Here is an 18,412-nt window from a genome sequence, read left to right on the forward strand (position 1 = left end):
TGCATGTCAACACATACATGTAGAGTCATATATGAAGAAAAGTTTGCATGATGTGGGATTGCAGAAAAATATTTCTTTAGGCGAAGCAAGGCAATCAAAATTATTGGATCATGAGGGCACATGCGTGCTCCATTTGCAAAAATACCAGCTGACTGCATATTGAGACAATGCAGAAATAATTTTTTTTCTCGAATCTGCATCCCACAAAATTTTGTCTATATACTGTACATATTTCAGTCTCACTGTGAATTTTTACTTCTGCAAATAATAATCAATACGAATATAGAACTGTATAGCTGCCTCATATTGCTAAAAGCTGCATGCATGCTGTTGCATTCCCACAGTGTGCAATTGTAATCCGGGCTGAATTGCCCTCCACATGGTAGTGCGGAGTCCGCACAAATATGCGGAGTCCACCGCTTAAGGTGGATCCGCACGACGGACCGAATCGCAGACCTCGCGGAACGAATCCGTGACGTCATGGTCCGTCCGTGGGCTAAAAGCATTCACACGACAGACGTGAATAGCAGACGACAGAGCGGACGGAAACAGAAGGAGCAGCCAAGCTCTCGACACCAGGTTGGCTGCGAACGGCAGCTGAGAACTGGTTCGAGAGTAGTCGTCAAAATGGAGGTGCAGCGGAAGCGTCAGTTGGCAGCGATCGCTGCAGGGGTAATTGAATTAGACCAGCTCGATGATGATTCTGATAATTACTGCGCAAAACGCAGTTGCTGGCAAAGGAACTGGATTGCCAGAAAGGAGCTTGGGTTGCAAAACCAGTTGTACGAGGAGCTTCTGGAACCAGATCGAGCCGAATACCGCCGGCTGCTCCGTGTGAACGAAGAACAATTTCTGCAGCTGTTGTCACGCGAGCGTCCACGGATTGAAAGACAAGATACTGTCATGAGGAAAGCCATTCCCGCGAAGACACGGCTGCAGGTGACACTACGGTACCTTGCCTCAGGTGAGCGTCGTACTTTTCTGTGTAGGTGCTTGTAGCGACAGTTTTTTTTCTTTGTTTGGGGACAGCTGAAGGGAACGTGTTAGTATGGGAATCTTATTCCCGGAATTGCTTCAGAAGTGCAATTGACGATAAAGATAAAATGAAGCTGGTGGGGGCTCCGCATGTCTAATATTTGATGCTTAACTGCTGCCGCTCGATGCTATTTTACCAGTCTACGAGTCTTCAAGTTAGCGGCACCGTGTAACACGAGAACTTATGGAATGTGTTATTGCGGCAGATTCGTTTGCTTTGATTAATAACATCTTGACATTCAGGAGATGCAAAAGAATGGGGACTTAGTCACCCGAGAAGCTTCGTTACGCTAGAATAACAAACATTTCAAGGGTTGCTATATTGTGGTGCTCTTGTGAATCAAATTCCAGATTGAAAATTTTTGTGCACTTCTTTTAATTTGCTACCAAATTTACATTGCATTATGCTCTGTCTTCCCAGGAGAGAGCCATCATTCGCTGAGTTGCCAGTTCCGGCTCGGTCATTCAAGCGTGAATGATATCATTCATGAAACCTGCACGGCTATATGCCAAGAACTGAGAGCGGAGTATATAAAAACGCCCAAAACAGAGGAAGCGTGGACAGAAGTGATGCAGGGCTTTGGACGTCAATGGAACTTCCCCAACTGTGTCGGGGCAATTGACGGCAAGCATGTCACCATAACCAAACCTGCCAAGTCGGGCTCGATATACTATAACTATAAGAAGACGTTCAGCATAATCCTGTTTGCTGTGGTGGACGCCAACTGCAGGTTTATCTACACTGATGTTGGTGCACCAGGATCGCAAGGAGACGCGGGGGTCTGGCAAACAACACCTCTGCAGAAAAACATCACCAATGAAACAGCCGGCCTGCCAGACGGCGTGAAAGTGGCAAGTTCACCTGACATTGTGGTGCCACCTGTATTAGTTGGTGATGATGCATTTCCAATAGGCAGGAATCTCATGAAGCCGTTCAGTGACAAAAAGCTCACCGAGGACAAGAAGATATTCAACTACAGGTAAATACTGAATACAACATTTTGTGCTTTAAAACTGATTCCTGCAGTCACTTGATCCAGATGTTTGATAGTCCGTCATCTTGTCCTCACCTTTTCATTGTTTTAGGCACTGTCCGTGCCTGTTTTTGCACTTGTATGCGTGCTTTGTAGACTGATTTGCATTTTTGCTTTTCAGGTTGTCCCGTGCACGACGCGTCGTTGAGAATGCCTTTGGCATACTTGCCAATCGGTTTCGCTTCCTCCACACCGTGATCAATGCCAAGCCAGAACGTGCTACAGCGATTGTGGACGCAGCGTGTGTGCTACACAACTTTGTGGGAATGGATGGTATGAGTGATGGAAATGCACATCTCGAGCTTGGCAACACCTCAGAACTTAATATGCAGCCTTCACCTCGTGGAAGGATTAATGCCATCGGTGCAGCAGTACGACAACAATTGTGCGACTTCTTTGGAAATGAAGGTGCTGTGCCATGGCAGCGTGAGGCTGCCCACATAGACGTGAGCAAGTATTGACAACAGTGAAAGTGTTTAAATAAAATGTTTATAAAGTTTTTATTCCCAACTAACTCATATCACTTGAAAATCTTTCAATGACCTTCAAGATCTCTGCCTGACAGGACAGCACTTTCTCTCTGGGCACATATTTAATATGTGCAGCGACCAGTTTTCCGAACTGGTCTGCTGGATCCTCTGGCTGCACATGCACTTCAAATGCACTGGCCAATTTTTCCAGTATTTGCTGGCGGTCGCTCCAGCGAGCACTCGACTCTTGAGCCCGTTCATTTGTCCTCCTCCTCTTCTTGCCTGGTTGCTGACCTGGAGAGGGTGGGGATGGTGCTGACTGGGTCTCAAGTAGGCCAGACTCTGCTGCAATTCTCCCTACAGCTTCATTTGTGTCTTGCTCTGGAGACTGAAATGATAAAAAATGATAATGGTCCTGATTACTGTTTTCAGTGTGCAATACACATGGTCGGAGGTCTTGGAAGTTATTGTAATTGTTACGGAAAAGTAGCAAGTACAGTTATCACAGGAAAATTTTTTCTCGAACATCCTATTCGAACTTCAAAAACATAAGTACATAGTGAACTCTTGCCCCAAACGTGCAGTTCTTACTGCAAGCATAATATGAAGGAGGCCAACAGCCATCTAAAGCCAGGAAAAACAAGGCGAATGTTTCAATTTTTTTTTTTGTGCGGTTGACAATCGGGATAGTAACAATAATTATATTATGCCTTAAAAATAAGTGGAGATATTCTTGAGCGATAACAATATGATACTTAATTTCCCATCTATAAGCTCTGCAAACAAAAGAGCAAGCAACATTCTCCTATGCTTGCCTGATCTCCGATGGCGGCTGGCTTTCTTATTTGCGCCATAACGAGTCCCTCATTTCTCTATCCTTGTCCGCTCTGGGGGCTTAATCTGCTATTTCTACTAGAGGTCATGCGCACATGCACCGCGCCAAACAAATGGGTCACAGGTTTTCGCATTTTCCAAGTTTTCGACAGGAAAACTGCCAATAATGCACTGCTAATATTGTGAGGGTCAGATATGCGAGGCGCAACACAAAATATCTTACCACTTCTGCGCTCGCTGCATTGCCTTCGCACTGCCCGTTGATTGAGCGGTGAGTCGGCGTTCGCACGGCATCTAGGAATCTCAGGGTCCTGAAAAATCGCCACTTCCCAGTGTACGCCTCGTCGACTGCCTGCCCACTTTTTGTTTCGAGCATTTTTTTTCTTCTCCAGGCGGTACGTGCGTCTTTTGTTATTAAAAAAGGTCTTCAATGATTCTGCGTGAAATGAAAAAAACAACCATTATCCATATCAAACAAATGTACACCGGGCTTTCACACAGTGCACAGCGTGTCAATCATGCTGCGTGTTTTTTTTTCCGCAGCAGTCACTTTATCGTCACGTCGTGAAATATGACCAAATAAACAAGGCTACAAGAAAACACGAAAAAACAATAGGCGAGGTGCATTTCCGAATTTACAAAATATCACATACCTGTTTGGTAGGGAGCGTAGGCTGGCCATTGTTCAGTCATTTGCTCAGTTATTTTATCCCACAACGCTTGCTTCAACTCGGTGTTCGAATAATCATTGCGGGCAATGTCCCAAAGCGTTGGGAACTGCTCTACAAGATTAATTAAGAAAAGCGCAGCGTCGTCGGACAAACTCATGGTGCGCACGTTGGTCAGAGAACGACAAAGACGCCACAAGCACACTAGACATGCGCACGCAAGCACACGTTTCGCATGTAAACAGTGATGCTTACTATGATGCGGCTGTCGCAAAAAATGCACAAAAAGTAGCAGGGTGGCTAGACAACGTGGCGTTTCATTCTGAATTTGTGTTTCTTTCCCGCCAGAATCCCAAAGCGAAAAAGCGCCTTGCATTTTCCGTCCGCGTCGTCCGCGGACATGAGCCGGTTGGCCTGAATCCGTGACGTTAAGCCTACGTATGCGCGGTTCGTCCGCGAGATCTGCGATTCGGTCCGTCGTGTGAATCCACCTTTACGGACTGCTGTGGAGTCCGTTCAGTTCAACTGTACGGAGTCCATAACAGGCGGAGGTCCATAAGAATCCGTCAAGTACGGATGAACGCGGATACCCGTACACTGTGGAGTCCGTAGTTCCATAATTCCGTACGTATGGATCCGCTTTCTCCGTTGTATGGAAATTTTCGGCAGGGGATGGAGGGTGCGCCAAGAAACCACCGCACGCGTTCGGCCGGAAACCACCGCCGTGCGGGCCGCGTCGGCTGTTCCCGCATGCTCCAGCAGCTGTTTGCAAAAGAAAACAGGATCGTGGAGCTCCAAGAGGATGCCCGCCATCTTATCACTCCTGGCCAACGCCCGCTCTTTATTGAGACCCGAACGACCAGGCTGCAGACCACCACCCCAGAGAGCTCCGACCCAGCCATCATCATCACCATGAGTGACAAAAGCTCAGTTCTGTTCCTGCAGTCACCTCCGGACAACAGGGCAGAGGGGCTCAGAGCCAGCACGCCAGCAACGCACTCCACGTCGCTGCTGAACGTGGAGTTGGGTAGCACATTCCTCTATCCGGAAATCCTGCCCCCAACACCACGATTCGAGTGCCCATCACCGAACGCCACCCAATAGACGCCGGCGGCATACCAACCGGCCTTCACTCTCTTGGGGACCAGAGCGAAACCGGCTCCCGGGACGAAAAAAACCAAGGAGAGAGAGAGGGACAGCGCCTTCTCCCTCCCCTCCAGCTTCCTGCACCCCAGCGGAGCGGCCGAAAGCAGCCAAGAAAGGAAAGAAAAAAAAGGCAAAGGAACCAAAGCCAGAACCCAAGAATTCAGCAAGAAACCTCCGCAAATTCAGCAAAGACGGCAGGCACGAAATCCACCCTGGCTACCGAGGAACCCCCCCCCCCCCCCCCCCCCCCGACGACTGCTGCAGCTGTTTTGGCTTCCCCATCGCCCAACCCTTTGGAGCCTGCGCTGTCGCTACAGCAGCGCCAATCGCAGTGGCGGCTCCCCGCGAGCGTCGTCTGCTAGCAGGGAGAACTCCAAGGCCAGGCCGCTTCCCCATCGCTCAACCCATTGCAGCCTGCGCTCTTGCAACAGAGCATGCCAGCCGGATAGCAGCGGCGGCTCACCGCAAGCGTCGTCTGCTAGGCAAGGGGCGCCCGCTGCACCGCTCGCCGGCGCGACCGCCCGCTTCGGTGCAGTCTTATCAGCCAGCTAACTCCCGTGGCTCCGAGACTGTCCTCTACAGGCAGGTAGGAAGCAACGGGAATTTCCTGGCTTCAAAAAAGGAGGCAACAGCTACAGAGCTCTCCAAGCTGCCAGGAGTTCAGGCCGTCCGAGTCAGCCACCGTCTCAATGTAGTGGCAGTGGACGCGATCAGTGCGACGGATCTGCAGCCTCTCCTGGCTGTTGACACTGTGTGCGGCGTGCGGACACGCGCACGCGAGGCGCGCACGAACACTTGTGCCGGCATAGTGCACGGCGTCGATCCCAGCATCCCCGAGGACGAGCTGGCAGCCAACATCCAGAGCAGGGCTCCTGTCGTTGGGTGCACGAGAAAAGGCAGAAGCCTCGTAATCCGCTTCGTGCCCCCCCCCCCCTGGAGGAGGTGGCTCTCTTCATGTTCCGACGCCCTGTGCGCGCCTGTGTCCCGCGCCCGGTGCAGTGTCGACAGTGCGGAGTGCTAGGACACGCGACGGCCGCGTGCACAGCTTCCGCGCGCTGTCTCCGATGCGGCACCGGGCATCCCACCAAGGAATGTAGAGCCGCTACACCTCGTTGCGTGAACTGCAATGGCGCCCACGCATCCAGTGAGCTCCGCTGCCCACGATGGTAGGAGGAACGCAAGGTCGCGTCTCTCCTGGCCGCGCGAGTGAACCCATTACCCGCCGCGAAGCTCTACGCGCGGTGAGAGGCAAACATCCCGCCCCTCCCGCTTCAACCTCCACCACCGCGCCGCCATCCTCTGGTCGCACAGACGGCGCGCCAAAGTCCTCGCAACCATCGCAAAAAGGACCCAGTGTTCCTATACATGCAGGGAGCATATTGTTCCGTACGGAGAACGCCAACAGGCTAAAAATATTCAAGCCACGAGAAGCATCAATCGACAGAAGCCTCAAAAGGGCCGTTGACGTGGTTGCGGCGCCACGAATGCAGGTGATGGCGTCTACGAGAGACCTCCCCCCCCCCCCTCCTGCTGTTTACGGTGTGAATCGGCCATCCGCTGGCTGAGAACCGCTTTCTGGAACCTGTCGTTAGTTCTCAACGCCGGACCCACCCGGGACATAACGACGTCCTTCTGCCGGAGGGGACGGCGGGGTAGGCGGCAGGAGGCGAGCGGCGCGGGACTGCAAATGAGCCGTGGCAAACACGGCCGTGTTTGAATACGCCAACGACGCCTGGAATCCTCGTGCTTCGAAAACAACCTCGTCTTACCCTAAGTGCTTTTCCTTATACGTGGAACCTTCTGCAAAATGCAGTGGCAGCCTTTCGTTCCCACGCTACCGCTGTGAAGTGCAGGTGACTGACCTTCAACGCTGCTTGGGGCCCCCTTCCAGCTATTCATCACTGCTGCCTGGACAGCGCGGACCATAACTTGCCAGAAGTGGCAAGAGTGTATTGTTGGGGGCGTCCTGGAAGGCGGACCCTAAAGACTGGACACGTGACCTACATCACAGTGATTCGACGCATTTTTAAACTAAATTCCCCAACTAGGGACCTGGGGACAGGAGACCCTATTTAAGCAGCGATCTGGCGTGTGATCAGCAGCTCCCGATTCACTATTGAACCATGTAAAAATGTAAATAAACCCTTTCAGTCTCTTCTCCACCTCGATGCCCATCTCGTCTCCTCGTCACTCTGTAGCAGCAGACTCCCGATCCGGAACCCGTGGACCTCGACCTTGGCGTGAGACGACCCAGGCGAACCAAGGGCCCGCATCTAACAACTGGTGGCAGCGGTGGGATCGACGCGTAATCCCCCAACACCGGTTTCCTGCTACGGGATAGAAGCTCCACACCTAACAATACACAGGAACACTAAAGGGACCTACCTATAGCGACGCCCTACTGGGAAAAACTGGGACGACGAGGAGGCCATGCAGCCAAGCGACGGAGCGGAACAAGGACGCGGTCATCGCTGCCCTCTTGGCAGCCGTCAGGGCTCTGGCAGGTTTCCTGCCAGCCGACTCACCAGCACGTCAGCTCTGCGCTGCAGCCTTGGCTGCCCACTAAGCCCTGAACCACAATGGCTAGCAACAGGAGCATCCCCAGGCCGCGCATAAGGCAGTGGAGCTGCCATTCATTGCGCCGCTGCAACGCTGAACAGGTTCAACTCCTCCCGCGTATCGACTGCGACGTATTTGCCCTGCAGGAAACGTACGTGCGCGCGGAGGAGTTGAAAATAGTAGGGTGCATCGGATACAGTGGACTAAGCGGTTGTGCCGCTGCTTCGTGCAACACTCTGCCGTGCTGCCACGCTTCGCACAGAACTGGGAACCCTCGCATACGTGAAAACACTCTCCCACTTGTGGTTGTGTCTGTGAGTGACCTAGTGTGTGAGGCTGTTGAGTGCTGTGCGATCATTGTTGGGATACGCAACACCGACACAGCCGTGGCCAGTGTTTACTTTCGCCCCAGCACCAACTGGGATACGAACTTCATTTCGAAGCTCAATGACCGCCTGGGCAAAGATGCAGTCATCTGCGGTGACTTCAACGCCCACAACACGCACTGGGGGTGCGAGGGAACCACCCGTCGAGGCAGGGAGCTTCTGAACGAGTCTCAGGCGGCGCGCCTGAATATCATCAATGATGGCAGCCCCACGCATGTGCAGCGCGTGGGGCAACACAGTGCCATCGATCCCACCCTCGTCACCGGCACCTATCAGTGGCAGCATGAGGCCGGCACCCAGGAATCGGATCACTATCCGATAACCCTCACCCCCCCCCCCCCCCCCCCCCCACCGTGATCGTGCGGCGACGCGCTGCTACAGTGTGGTGAAGTGGGCACAGTTCCGTGAACTATCCAGTGACCCAGTTCCCGACGGGGAGGATTACTTCGCCCAAGTAGCGCAATCTGCGCGCACGGCGACTGCACGCTGCACGGCACTGGTCGGCGCCCTGGTTCCCGACATCAAGCTCCTCAACCCACGGCCTCCAAGGCGGGTCACACAACGCAGAGCGATCTGAACCCGCAAACCGGAGCACTTGACGCTCCACAACCGACTAGACGCGGACTGCCGTCGCCACGCAGTACGCCGCCGCAAGGAGAGCTGGAAACGCCTCTGTACTGCCCTGAGAGAATATCACCGCCCTGACCGAGCGTGGCGAATCCTCCACGCCATGCTGCACGCCCCGGTGCATCGCTGCCCTGCCCTAGCCATCGCCATCACTCACAGCTATGACACAGCCACACTCGTGGAGAAGCTGGCAGACAGCTGCGCTGCACGGAACTGCGGGACGCAAAACATCGCGCCCCCCAACCTCCCTCTGCCACCTGTCGGCAGCCGGCTGAGAATAACCATCGCTAGGCTGTGCAGGGCAGACCTGGCTGCCCACGAACTGTACCGTGCGCTCGAGTCATGCCGCGGCAGCCACAGTGCCGCTGGCGCAGGTGGGATTACCTATAAGATGCTCCTAAACATCGACAGGGAGCAGAGGCCAGCTCTGCTCGCTGCATTCAACGCAGCATGGTGCAGTGAAAGCGTTCCGGCAGATTGTAGGAGCGCTTTCGTGGTCCCTATCCACAAGAAGGGCGAGACGCAAGGACCGATATCCTCGTACCGACCATTGTCGCTTACCTCAGCGGCGGGCAAGATTCTCGAGTCTGTGGCGCTCCACAGACTGGAGTGGATAGCCGTCGCTCGCGATGCCCTGTCTCCCGAGCAAAGCGGCTTCCGCGGCAAACGCTGCACAGCCGATTGCCTCGCTCAAGTGATTTCCATTCTGGAGCATGCCAAGAGTGAGCGCCATGAAGCCTATCTCGTGCTACTCGACGTGCGCAGCGCGTTTGACATGCTGCCGCACGAGGTCATCATGGACGCACTTCGCTGGCTAGGCGTCTCGGCGCGGCAGCTCCGCTACGTGAAGGCCTTTCTGACCGGCCGCACCTTCCAAGTGCGAGTGGGCAGCACGCTCAGCAGGGAACGATCTGTCACCAAGGGCAAGCCAGTTGTGACATTGGGCGGTGCGGGCTGGGCAATATCACTTTTCTTTCTTTTTCTCTGCCCAGACTAATATATGCCACCAAGGGCGTCCCCCAGGGCAGCGTATTTAGCCCCTTCCTCTTCAACTTGGCGCTCGCATGGCTTCCCCTCTCTCTACCGAGCTCCAACCACTCCATCCGGGTTGCGATCTATGCCGACGAAAGCGCCATCGTTGCTTCGGCCCCTACTCTGGACGGACCTGAGCTCCGAGGAGGGTACAGGCGTCGCTGGATGCCATCTCTCTGTACCTGACGAACATCGGCCTATAAGCCTCCCTAGAAAAGACCGTGGCGATGCTGTTCAGCCTAAGGCCTCGCGCAGCCAACACCACGCCGCCCAATCAGCTGCAAGGCACCCCACTGCCATGGCGGCAGAGAGGGGAGTACTTGGGCCTGAACATCGACTCCAAGCTCAACTACAAGGCTGCAATCGGTGAGCTACGATCGAGCAACAAGGGCGTGGCCAATTTCGCGTCCCGTCTGCTCGCGCGCGGAGAGGGAGTCACGCCCACCCTTGCCCTTCGCCTGTACGAGGGTACCGCAACGGCGCGCGTACTATACGCGTTGCCGCTCCTTGAGCTTCGCCCCGCGCAGTGGGCACAGCTGGACCGGCACCAACGCGCAGTCATGCGGATATTCGCGGGCCTCCTGAAGAGCTCCAACATCGGTCGAACCCACGCTGAACTACTTGTTTGGCAAGCCTCGCTTCGCGCAGAGCGCCCGGCGCTCAATAACATCGACCGCCTGCACCGAGCGCCCGGCACGGCCAAAATCATCGCCGACATGAGGGCATAGACGCACTCGCGCATGGGACAAGCATAACGTGACTTCGACTTCGTCAGCCGCGCGCGGCCAGCCCCATTGCCATCGCGCCAGCCGCCCCATCGAGTGCCGGTGCTCCGAATGGAGACCACCATGCCGGGGGTGCAGTCCAAGAAGCGCACACCACTCTGCGCAATCATGCAGGAGACCGCCCAGCGAGTGGACCTGGACTACGCCGCCCGTGTCCATCTGTAAACCGACGGGTCCGTCTCCCAGGACGGCAGCTCGGCAACCGCTGCGTGCACCGCGCCCGCCATTGGCATCAACAACAAGCAGTGCCGAGTGTGCTTTTTTGCGTCCTCCACCCCGGCGGAAGTTTCTACGCTGCACCTGGCAGCCAAAACAATCGCCGAGAGGCCAGCCCTGAAGCAGGTCGCTATCCTGAGCGACTGAATATCCGCACTTATGCAACTTCGGTGTCCCGAGCACAGTGCAACGTGCGTGCAGTGGTTGCACCACAAGCTGTGCACATTCAGCGCGAGTGGTTGCGACATCGTGCTGCAGTGGGTGACATCACACGTGGGGCTCCCTTTCATTGTGAAAGCCTACCGTCTGGCTAAGGCTGCGCACGGTGACCCGGCTGTGCCACTGTGCCGGAACATCACAGCCTTCGACGTGGCACGCCACATCATCCGGCACAAGGTGACCCTCTGCCACCCAGACCTACGCGTCGTATCGAGAAGGATGCCTCGACTGCTCCCAATCTTCGCCCTCGGCAACGCTGCCGTCTCCGTCCTCCTGTGGCTCACAATAGGCTGCGTGTGGACGGCAGAACGTCCTCATCGCCTCAACGGGCAGGGCGACCCACTGTGCGCGGACTGCGGCGACACAGAGACTGTCGAACACCTGCTGTTTGTGTGCCCCACCCACGCGAGTGCGCGAGCGGAAATGTCCGCTAAGTACAGAGACCTAGGGCTCCCTTCAGACAGTGTTTGTGCTCTAACCTTCCCCCAAGCACACCCCCGCCCCCCTTCTAAAAGGCGAAAAGTGCCCTCTGCGCGCTGGTCCGCTTCATCGATAAAGCGGGTCTCCGCAGGCGTTTATAGCAGCAGCCCCGCTCCCGCTTATCCTGCCTGCGATCGCCGTCGCAAAGCCCGAGCGCACCCGGTTTTGGATGCCAGCGAAAGTCCGCCCGCCTCGAGCCATCGTGCGTTGACCATGCGCTGTTTGTGCCAGGCTTCTTACCCTCTCCCTCGACCAGACCCTCTCTCTCCCTATCTCTTTCCTCGCCCCACCCACCTCCATTGTGCAGCGCAGCGAAGGTGATCTCGGAAAAGAGAGAGACAGTTGCACGCGCTGCACAGAATTATTTCCCCACACTTAAGGGCGGTTCATATGCAAGTGAATTGGCGAACAGAGTGAACAGCGGCGCGGCGCTGCGAAGCGGTTCGCGAGCTTTCGTTTCACATGCATAATAACAATAATAATAGGTTTTGGGGGAAAGGAAATGGTGCAGTATCTGTCTCATATATCGTTGGACACCTGAACAGCGCCGTAAGGGAAGGGATAAAGGAGGGAGTGAAAGAAGAAAGGAAGAAGAGGTGCCGTAGAGGAGGGCTCTGGAATAATTTCGACCACCTGGGGATCTTAACCGTGCACTGACATCTCACAGCACACGGGCGCCTTAGCGTTTTTCCTCCATAAAAACGCAGCCGCCGTGGTCGGGTTCGAACCCGGGAACCCCTGATCAGTAGTCGAGCGCCCTAACCCCTGATCGCCGCTGCGCGTTTCCCACCGCTGCAAAACCCAATGTTACTGGCAAAAGATACGCGCTTGCAACCAGTTTTGGTAGCCTCCAAGCACCAAAAACCGTAATATATAGGCATTATTTTGTCATTTCTTTTCACAGTTTATTAAAATAAATATAATTCTTGCGTTTTAAGCATTAAACAACACTTTATACAATTTATTTTTAAAACAAAAGTTCGCACTTGCGGCGTACCAACTCGCGCGGCAACGCCAGGCCGTCATTGGTTGAGATGCGGTGCTGTCGCGTCCCCGCCGCGAAAATTTCCAACTTGCACGAACCTCGTCGCTCCAGCCTCTGAAGCTTCCTCCGCCGCTTGAGAGGGGGTGTATTCGCTGCGGCGGCGGAATTCGCGAGCGGTTCGCTTGCATGTGAAACAGGCTTTAGAGTCACTGAAGAACCGCTACAGTATTCAACATTTCTTTAAAATATGCCCACTTGTGATGCTTCGCGTTTTTTCCTCTTCGTCGATGCTTCCTATCGGCCACTGTGTAGTGAAATTGTCTGCGCCAACAGCGTCGTCTACCCGCGACGTCTGCTACCGCGCTCTGCACGACGGGATTGCACCGCGCTCCACCGTCGGTCTCCACGGTGGCGCGCACTCGTGCCGTGCTCGTCCCAGCCGAACGTACGGCACTGAACGAGTGGCATCCAGCCGAACGTGGGCCACCGAACGAGTGCGTGGAAAACTCCACGAGTGCAATCAGCTGAATACAGCACAAAATTGAAGAAAGGCCACTGTGGCTTGTAGTAGATCCCATTCTAAAGCGCGTTCTATCAACAGACCAGTCTTCTGGCGTGCATTAGCGCATTGATTAAAAAATTCGGAGGGCACTTTGACGGTCTAATCTGCGTGAGGCAAAAGCCTTTCCGCGCAATTTTGGCTGCTACTGTTGCTGCTTCTGTGAATTATCATTAAAGACGAAACATTTGTTTATTATTCCTTGATTGTTTATTCGACTCAACCACTGGACGCTGGACTTTTAAGTTGAAATACTAAATCCGGCGTTTTTTACAGCGAAAGCTTTACTGGAAGCAGGTTGAGCAGTTTGGCGTAATTCCTGGAGAGCCGTGCGGCGCATGCGCGAGGAGCAGTGACGACCCACGGTGCATTTCTCTCGCTCCCTAGTCGCACCTGCGCACGCGCCACTACCCAGCCACAGGTGTACCGCCGCTGCGCAGCGCCTCGCCTTTCCTCAAAATAATAATAATAATTGGTTTTTTGGGGGAAAGGAAATGGCGCAGTATCTGTCTCATATATCGTTGGACACCTGAACCGCGCCGTAAGGGAAGGGATAAAGGAGGGAGTGAAAGAAGAAAGGAAGAAAGAGGTGCCGTAGTGGAGGGCTCCGGAATAATTTCGACCACCTGGGGATCTTTAACGTGCACTGATATCGCACAGCACACGGGCGCCTTAGCGTTTTTCCTCCATAAAAACGCAGCCGCCGCGGTCGGGTTCCTCAAAATGCAAATTTCAATTTTTCAGTTTCCTCTTCTTTCCAACCCGCCGCGGTGGCTCAGTGGTTAGGGCGCTCGACTACTGATCCGGAGTTCCCGGGTTCGAACCCGACCGCGGCGGCTGCGTTTTTATGGCGAAAAAACGCTAAGGCGCCCGTGTGCTGTGCGATGTCAGTGCACGTTAAAGATCCCCAGGTGGTCGAAATTATTCCGGAGCCCTCCACTACGGCACCCCTTTCTTCCTTTCTTCTTTCACTCCCTCCATTATCCCTTCCCTTACGGCGCGGTTGAGGTGTCCAACGATATATGAGACAGATACTGCGCCATTTCCTCTCCCCAAGAACCAATTATCATTATTATTATTCTTTCCCTCCCTCCTTTATCTCGGTCTTTACGGCGCGGTTCGGGTGTCCACACATATGTGAGATGGTTACTGTGCTTTGCGCGCTCGCCACGCCATCTGGCATGACGTCACACCGCGTTCGCCACCGCAGCCTTTGGCCATGACGTCACATCGCGTTCCTCGTCGTTGGGCTCGCCTCTGCTCGCTTCGTCAGCTGCATCGCATGCCTGATAACATGTTGGATGATTGAAAAGGAGAGCCCGCGTGCGCCACAGCCACAGTTGTGTCGTCTTTAATGCGACAACATAGCCAGACAACCAGACAAATCTGGACTTGCAATCAGGATTAACCAAGGCTAACCATGCTATGCCTTAGGTTTCGCTACGTATATCCTGGAATAGCCAAACGAAGCCACTGCCAATTTTTTCGTCCATTTTGTATTTTTCACTGCGCTGTGACATCTGTTGGATGTGATGTCACACCGTTTTTTCGGCGCATTTTTTTTCATTTTTTACTATAATTAATTAACTTATTACTCTACAGTCATCAAACATGGCTTCTACGGAACCTATCCCTTCCTTTCTTCTTTCACTCCCTCCTTTATCCCTTCCCTTGCGGCGCGGTTCAGGTGTCCAATGATATATAAGACAGATACTGCGCCATTTCCTTTCCCCCCCAGAACCAATTATTATTATAATTAGGTTAATTTTTTTCTCGCTTATATGATGAAACCATTCTTTTTCTCCTATTTTTTTTACATCGCGAGTTATTTCACTTTGCTGTGACGACTTGCAGTGGATGTGACGTCCCACCGTTCCTGTTGCTATATCGACGTCCGCGCTATTTCGACGCAACTTTGGCATTTTTGGTTATAATTAATTTACTAATCACTCTACACTCATTAAACTTGGTTTCTGGAGTCATTTTTCCTCCTCTATCTCAACCAGCCATTCTTTTTCTCCTATCTTTATAGTTCCCACTAAACAAAGCGTCACGGATGGACGCACAGACACGATCCTGGCCGCGAACATGAGCCATTAAAGGCTTTTGCCTTAATAGAAGCAAGGCCTGTGTGTTTGTGGTAAGTTTCATTCTAAAGCGCCTTCTATAACAGGACCAGTCTTTTGGAGTTGTTTAGCGCATTGATGGAAATAGAAGCAAAGCCACTGTGGCTTGTAGTAGACTACATTCTACAGCGATGGCTAGAGACCAGTCTTTTGGCGTGCGTTGGCGCATTGACTAAAAGAGAAGCAAGGCCACTGTGGCTTGTACTATAATAATAATAATAATTGGGTTTTTTGGGGAAAGGAAATGGCGCAGTATCTGTCTCATATATCGTTGGACACCTGAACCGCGCCGTAAGGGAAGGGATAAAGGAGGGAGTGAAAGAAGAAAGGAAGAATAGGTGCCGTAGTGGAGGTCTCCGGAATAAGTTCCACCACCTGGGGATCTTTAACGTGCACTGACATCGCACAGCACACGGGCGCCTTAGCGTTTTTCCTCCATAAAAACGCAGCCGCCGCGGTCGGGTTCGAACCCGGGAACTCCGGATCAGTAGTCGAGCGCCCTAACCACTGAGCCACCGCGGCGGGTTGTACTAGATTGCAGATTGCATTCTAAAGCGCTTTCTATAACCAGACCAGTGCTTTGGCGTGCGTTGGTGCATTGTCTAAAATAGAAGCAAGGCCACTGTGGCTTGTAATAGATTGCAGATTGCATTCTAAAGCGCTTTCTATAACCAGACCAGTCCTCTGGTGTGCGTTGGTGCATTGACTAAAATAGAAGAAAGGCCCCTGTGGCTTGACCCAACACGATGGCTCAGTGGTTAGGGCGCTCGACGACTGATCCGGAGTTCACCTGTTCGTACCCGTCCGCGGCGGCTGAGTTTCGATGGAGGCGAAACGCTAAGGTGCCCTTCTGCTGCGTGATGTCAGTGTACGTTAAAGATCCCTAGGTGGTCGAAATTATTCCGGAGCCCTCCATGTCGGCACCTCTTGCTTTTTGACTTCCTCCTTTATTTTTTCTTTTGCGGCGCGGTTCAGGTGTCCGCCGATGTGTGAGACAGATACTGCTCCATTTCCTTTCCAAAAAAAAAACAATTTTCATTCCACTGTGGGTCGTGAAAGATTCCATTCTAAATCGCTTTCTCTAAACAGAGCCGTCTTTTGGCGTGCGTTAGCACAGTAACTAAAACAGGAGCGAAAAATGAAGCAGCCATGTACATTGGCTGCCAACACTCGACGGGATTCGAACCCGCAATCCCCGGTTGAGGAGACTGATGCTTTATCCGTTAGGCGACGAGGACTTGTCGTAGGTAGCATTCTGAAGGGCTTTCTATAATCAAAGTAGCCTTTTGGTGTGCGTAACTGCATCAAATAAAATGGAAGCAAGGCCACTGTGGCTTGCGGTAGATTCCATTCTAAAGCCCTTTCTATAAACAGACCAGTCTTTTCGCGTGCGTTAGCACATTGACTAAACTAGACCTAAGGCACTGTCGCTTGACCCACCGCGGGGCTCAGGGGTTAGGGCACTCTTCTATTGATCCGGAGTTCCCGGGTTCGAACCCGACCGCACTGACAGCCTTTCGATGGAGGCGAAACGCTAAGACGCCGGTGTGCGGTGCGATCTCGGTGCACGTTAAAGATCCCCAGGCGGTGGAAGTTATTCTGAAGCCCTCCGCTACGGCACCTCTTTCCTCCTTTCTTCTTTCACTTTCTCCTTTATCCCTTCCTTTACGGTGCGGTTCAGGTATCCGCCCATATGTGAGACAGATACTACGCCATTTCCTTCCCACAAAAAGAAATTTTCATTTCACCGTGGCTTGTGGTAGATTCCATTCTAAGTCTTTCGCTATCTGTCTTCGTCGCAGAAACCGGAACCGACACCAGCCAAAGAGCTCGGTATCGGATTTAGATTTCGAGGAGCGAGCGGTGACGCGGACGCCCTGTTGTTGTGATCCTTGGGCTGGCACGACCTAATCAACGGCAGATGTGGCCATGACGGACTCACAGGCGGAGACTGGGAGGCGCCGTCGTTCGCGGACGTCCATATGCCGGATCCTCCCTTTGTTGTCCTGATTGCCTCGTTCGGCCTTCCTGCGGGCCTGTGGTGCGGGAACACTTTGGGGACGCTTCCGGGCCAAACCCGCCTTCCCAGAATGGCTGCTAGATGGGCGCGCTGGCACAGGCTGCTACCGAGCAGCGGACTGGGAGAGGAGAACCTGAGTGTCCCGGCTGCGAGGAGGATACCCGGCTCGTCGAAAGAAACTCCGAGCAGAAGGGAGTGGAGTGTGTGTGTTCTGACTCTCGAGTAGAGTGGCCGCTCCGCCGGTCGGTCTCCGACCAAGTCTTTACGCTACCATGACAATGTAAACAGTGTACATAAAGTTCTCCCTTTTGGTCACCTTAAATCCGTCTCCGGACCGCTTCGTTCCATTTCTGCCCGACAACACCTGCTGAGCGACGGCATGCTACCCGATCCACGACACTGTTCATGGGCTGGCGCTGCTGCGGCTGTTCAGCCTCATTTTGCGCGGCGCCCCCGTACGATCTAAAGTGAAAACAAAAGCTGTAATTATGAACTTTGTCCCATACAAACAATCTAGATGGCGCAGCGTGTCCGCAATAAAATTAATATTAATTATTGCTTTTTGGGTAACGGAAATGGCGCTGTATCGGTCTTATATATCGTTGGACACCTGAACCGCGCCGCAAGGAAAGAGATAAAGGAGGAAATGAAAGAGGAAAGGAAGAAAGAGGTGCCGTAGTGCAGAGTTCCGGAATAATTTCTACCACCTGGGGATCTTTAACGTGCACTGACACCGCGCAGCACACCGGCGCCTTAGCGTTTTGCCTCCATAAAAACGCAGCCGCCGTGGTCGGGTTCGAATCCGGGAACTAGAGATCAGTAGCCCAGGGCTCTAACCACTGAGCCACCGCAGGTGGTACGTGTCCGCAAGCGCTGAAATGAATTTTCAGCAGGTTTTTCAAATCATTGGTCATTTATGCCCGGTCGCCTATGGCGTGGAAGCGAAAGATGTAGAGCTTTCTATCAACACACCAGTTTTTGGCGTGCGTTGACACAGTAACTAAAAGATGAGAAAAAAGCAAAAAGCGACAGCTGCCGCGGAAACCCTCGGCGGGAATCGAACCCGCAATCCCCGGTTGATGAGACCGATGCCTTATCCATTACGCCACGAGGGCTTGTGGCGGATCCCTCTACACTCATTAAACATTGTTTCCAGGGTTATTTTTTCCTCCTCTATCTCAAGCAATCATTTTTTCTTATCCCTATCGTCATTAGTTCCCACTAAACGAAG

The 18,412-nt window shown here is 53.3% G+C and overlaps 1 pseudogene; it reads right to left on the bottom strand.

The window, feature by feature from the left end:
• Positions 1-2,579: 2,579 nt before the first annotated feature.
• Positions 2,580-4,228, bottom strand: LOC144123449 (uncharacterized; annotated as a pseudogene).
• Positions 4,229-18,412: the final 14,184 nt, after the last annotated feature.

Source organism: Amblyomma americanum, chromosome 1 (genome assembly GCF_052857255.1).
Source record: "Amblyomma americanum isolate KBUSLIRL-KWMA chromosome 1, ASM5285725v1, whole genome shotgun sequence".
Lineage (NCBI taxonomy): Eukaryota > Metazoa > Arthropoda > Arachnida > Ixodida > Ixodidae > Amblyomma > Amblyomma americanum.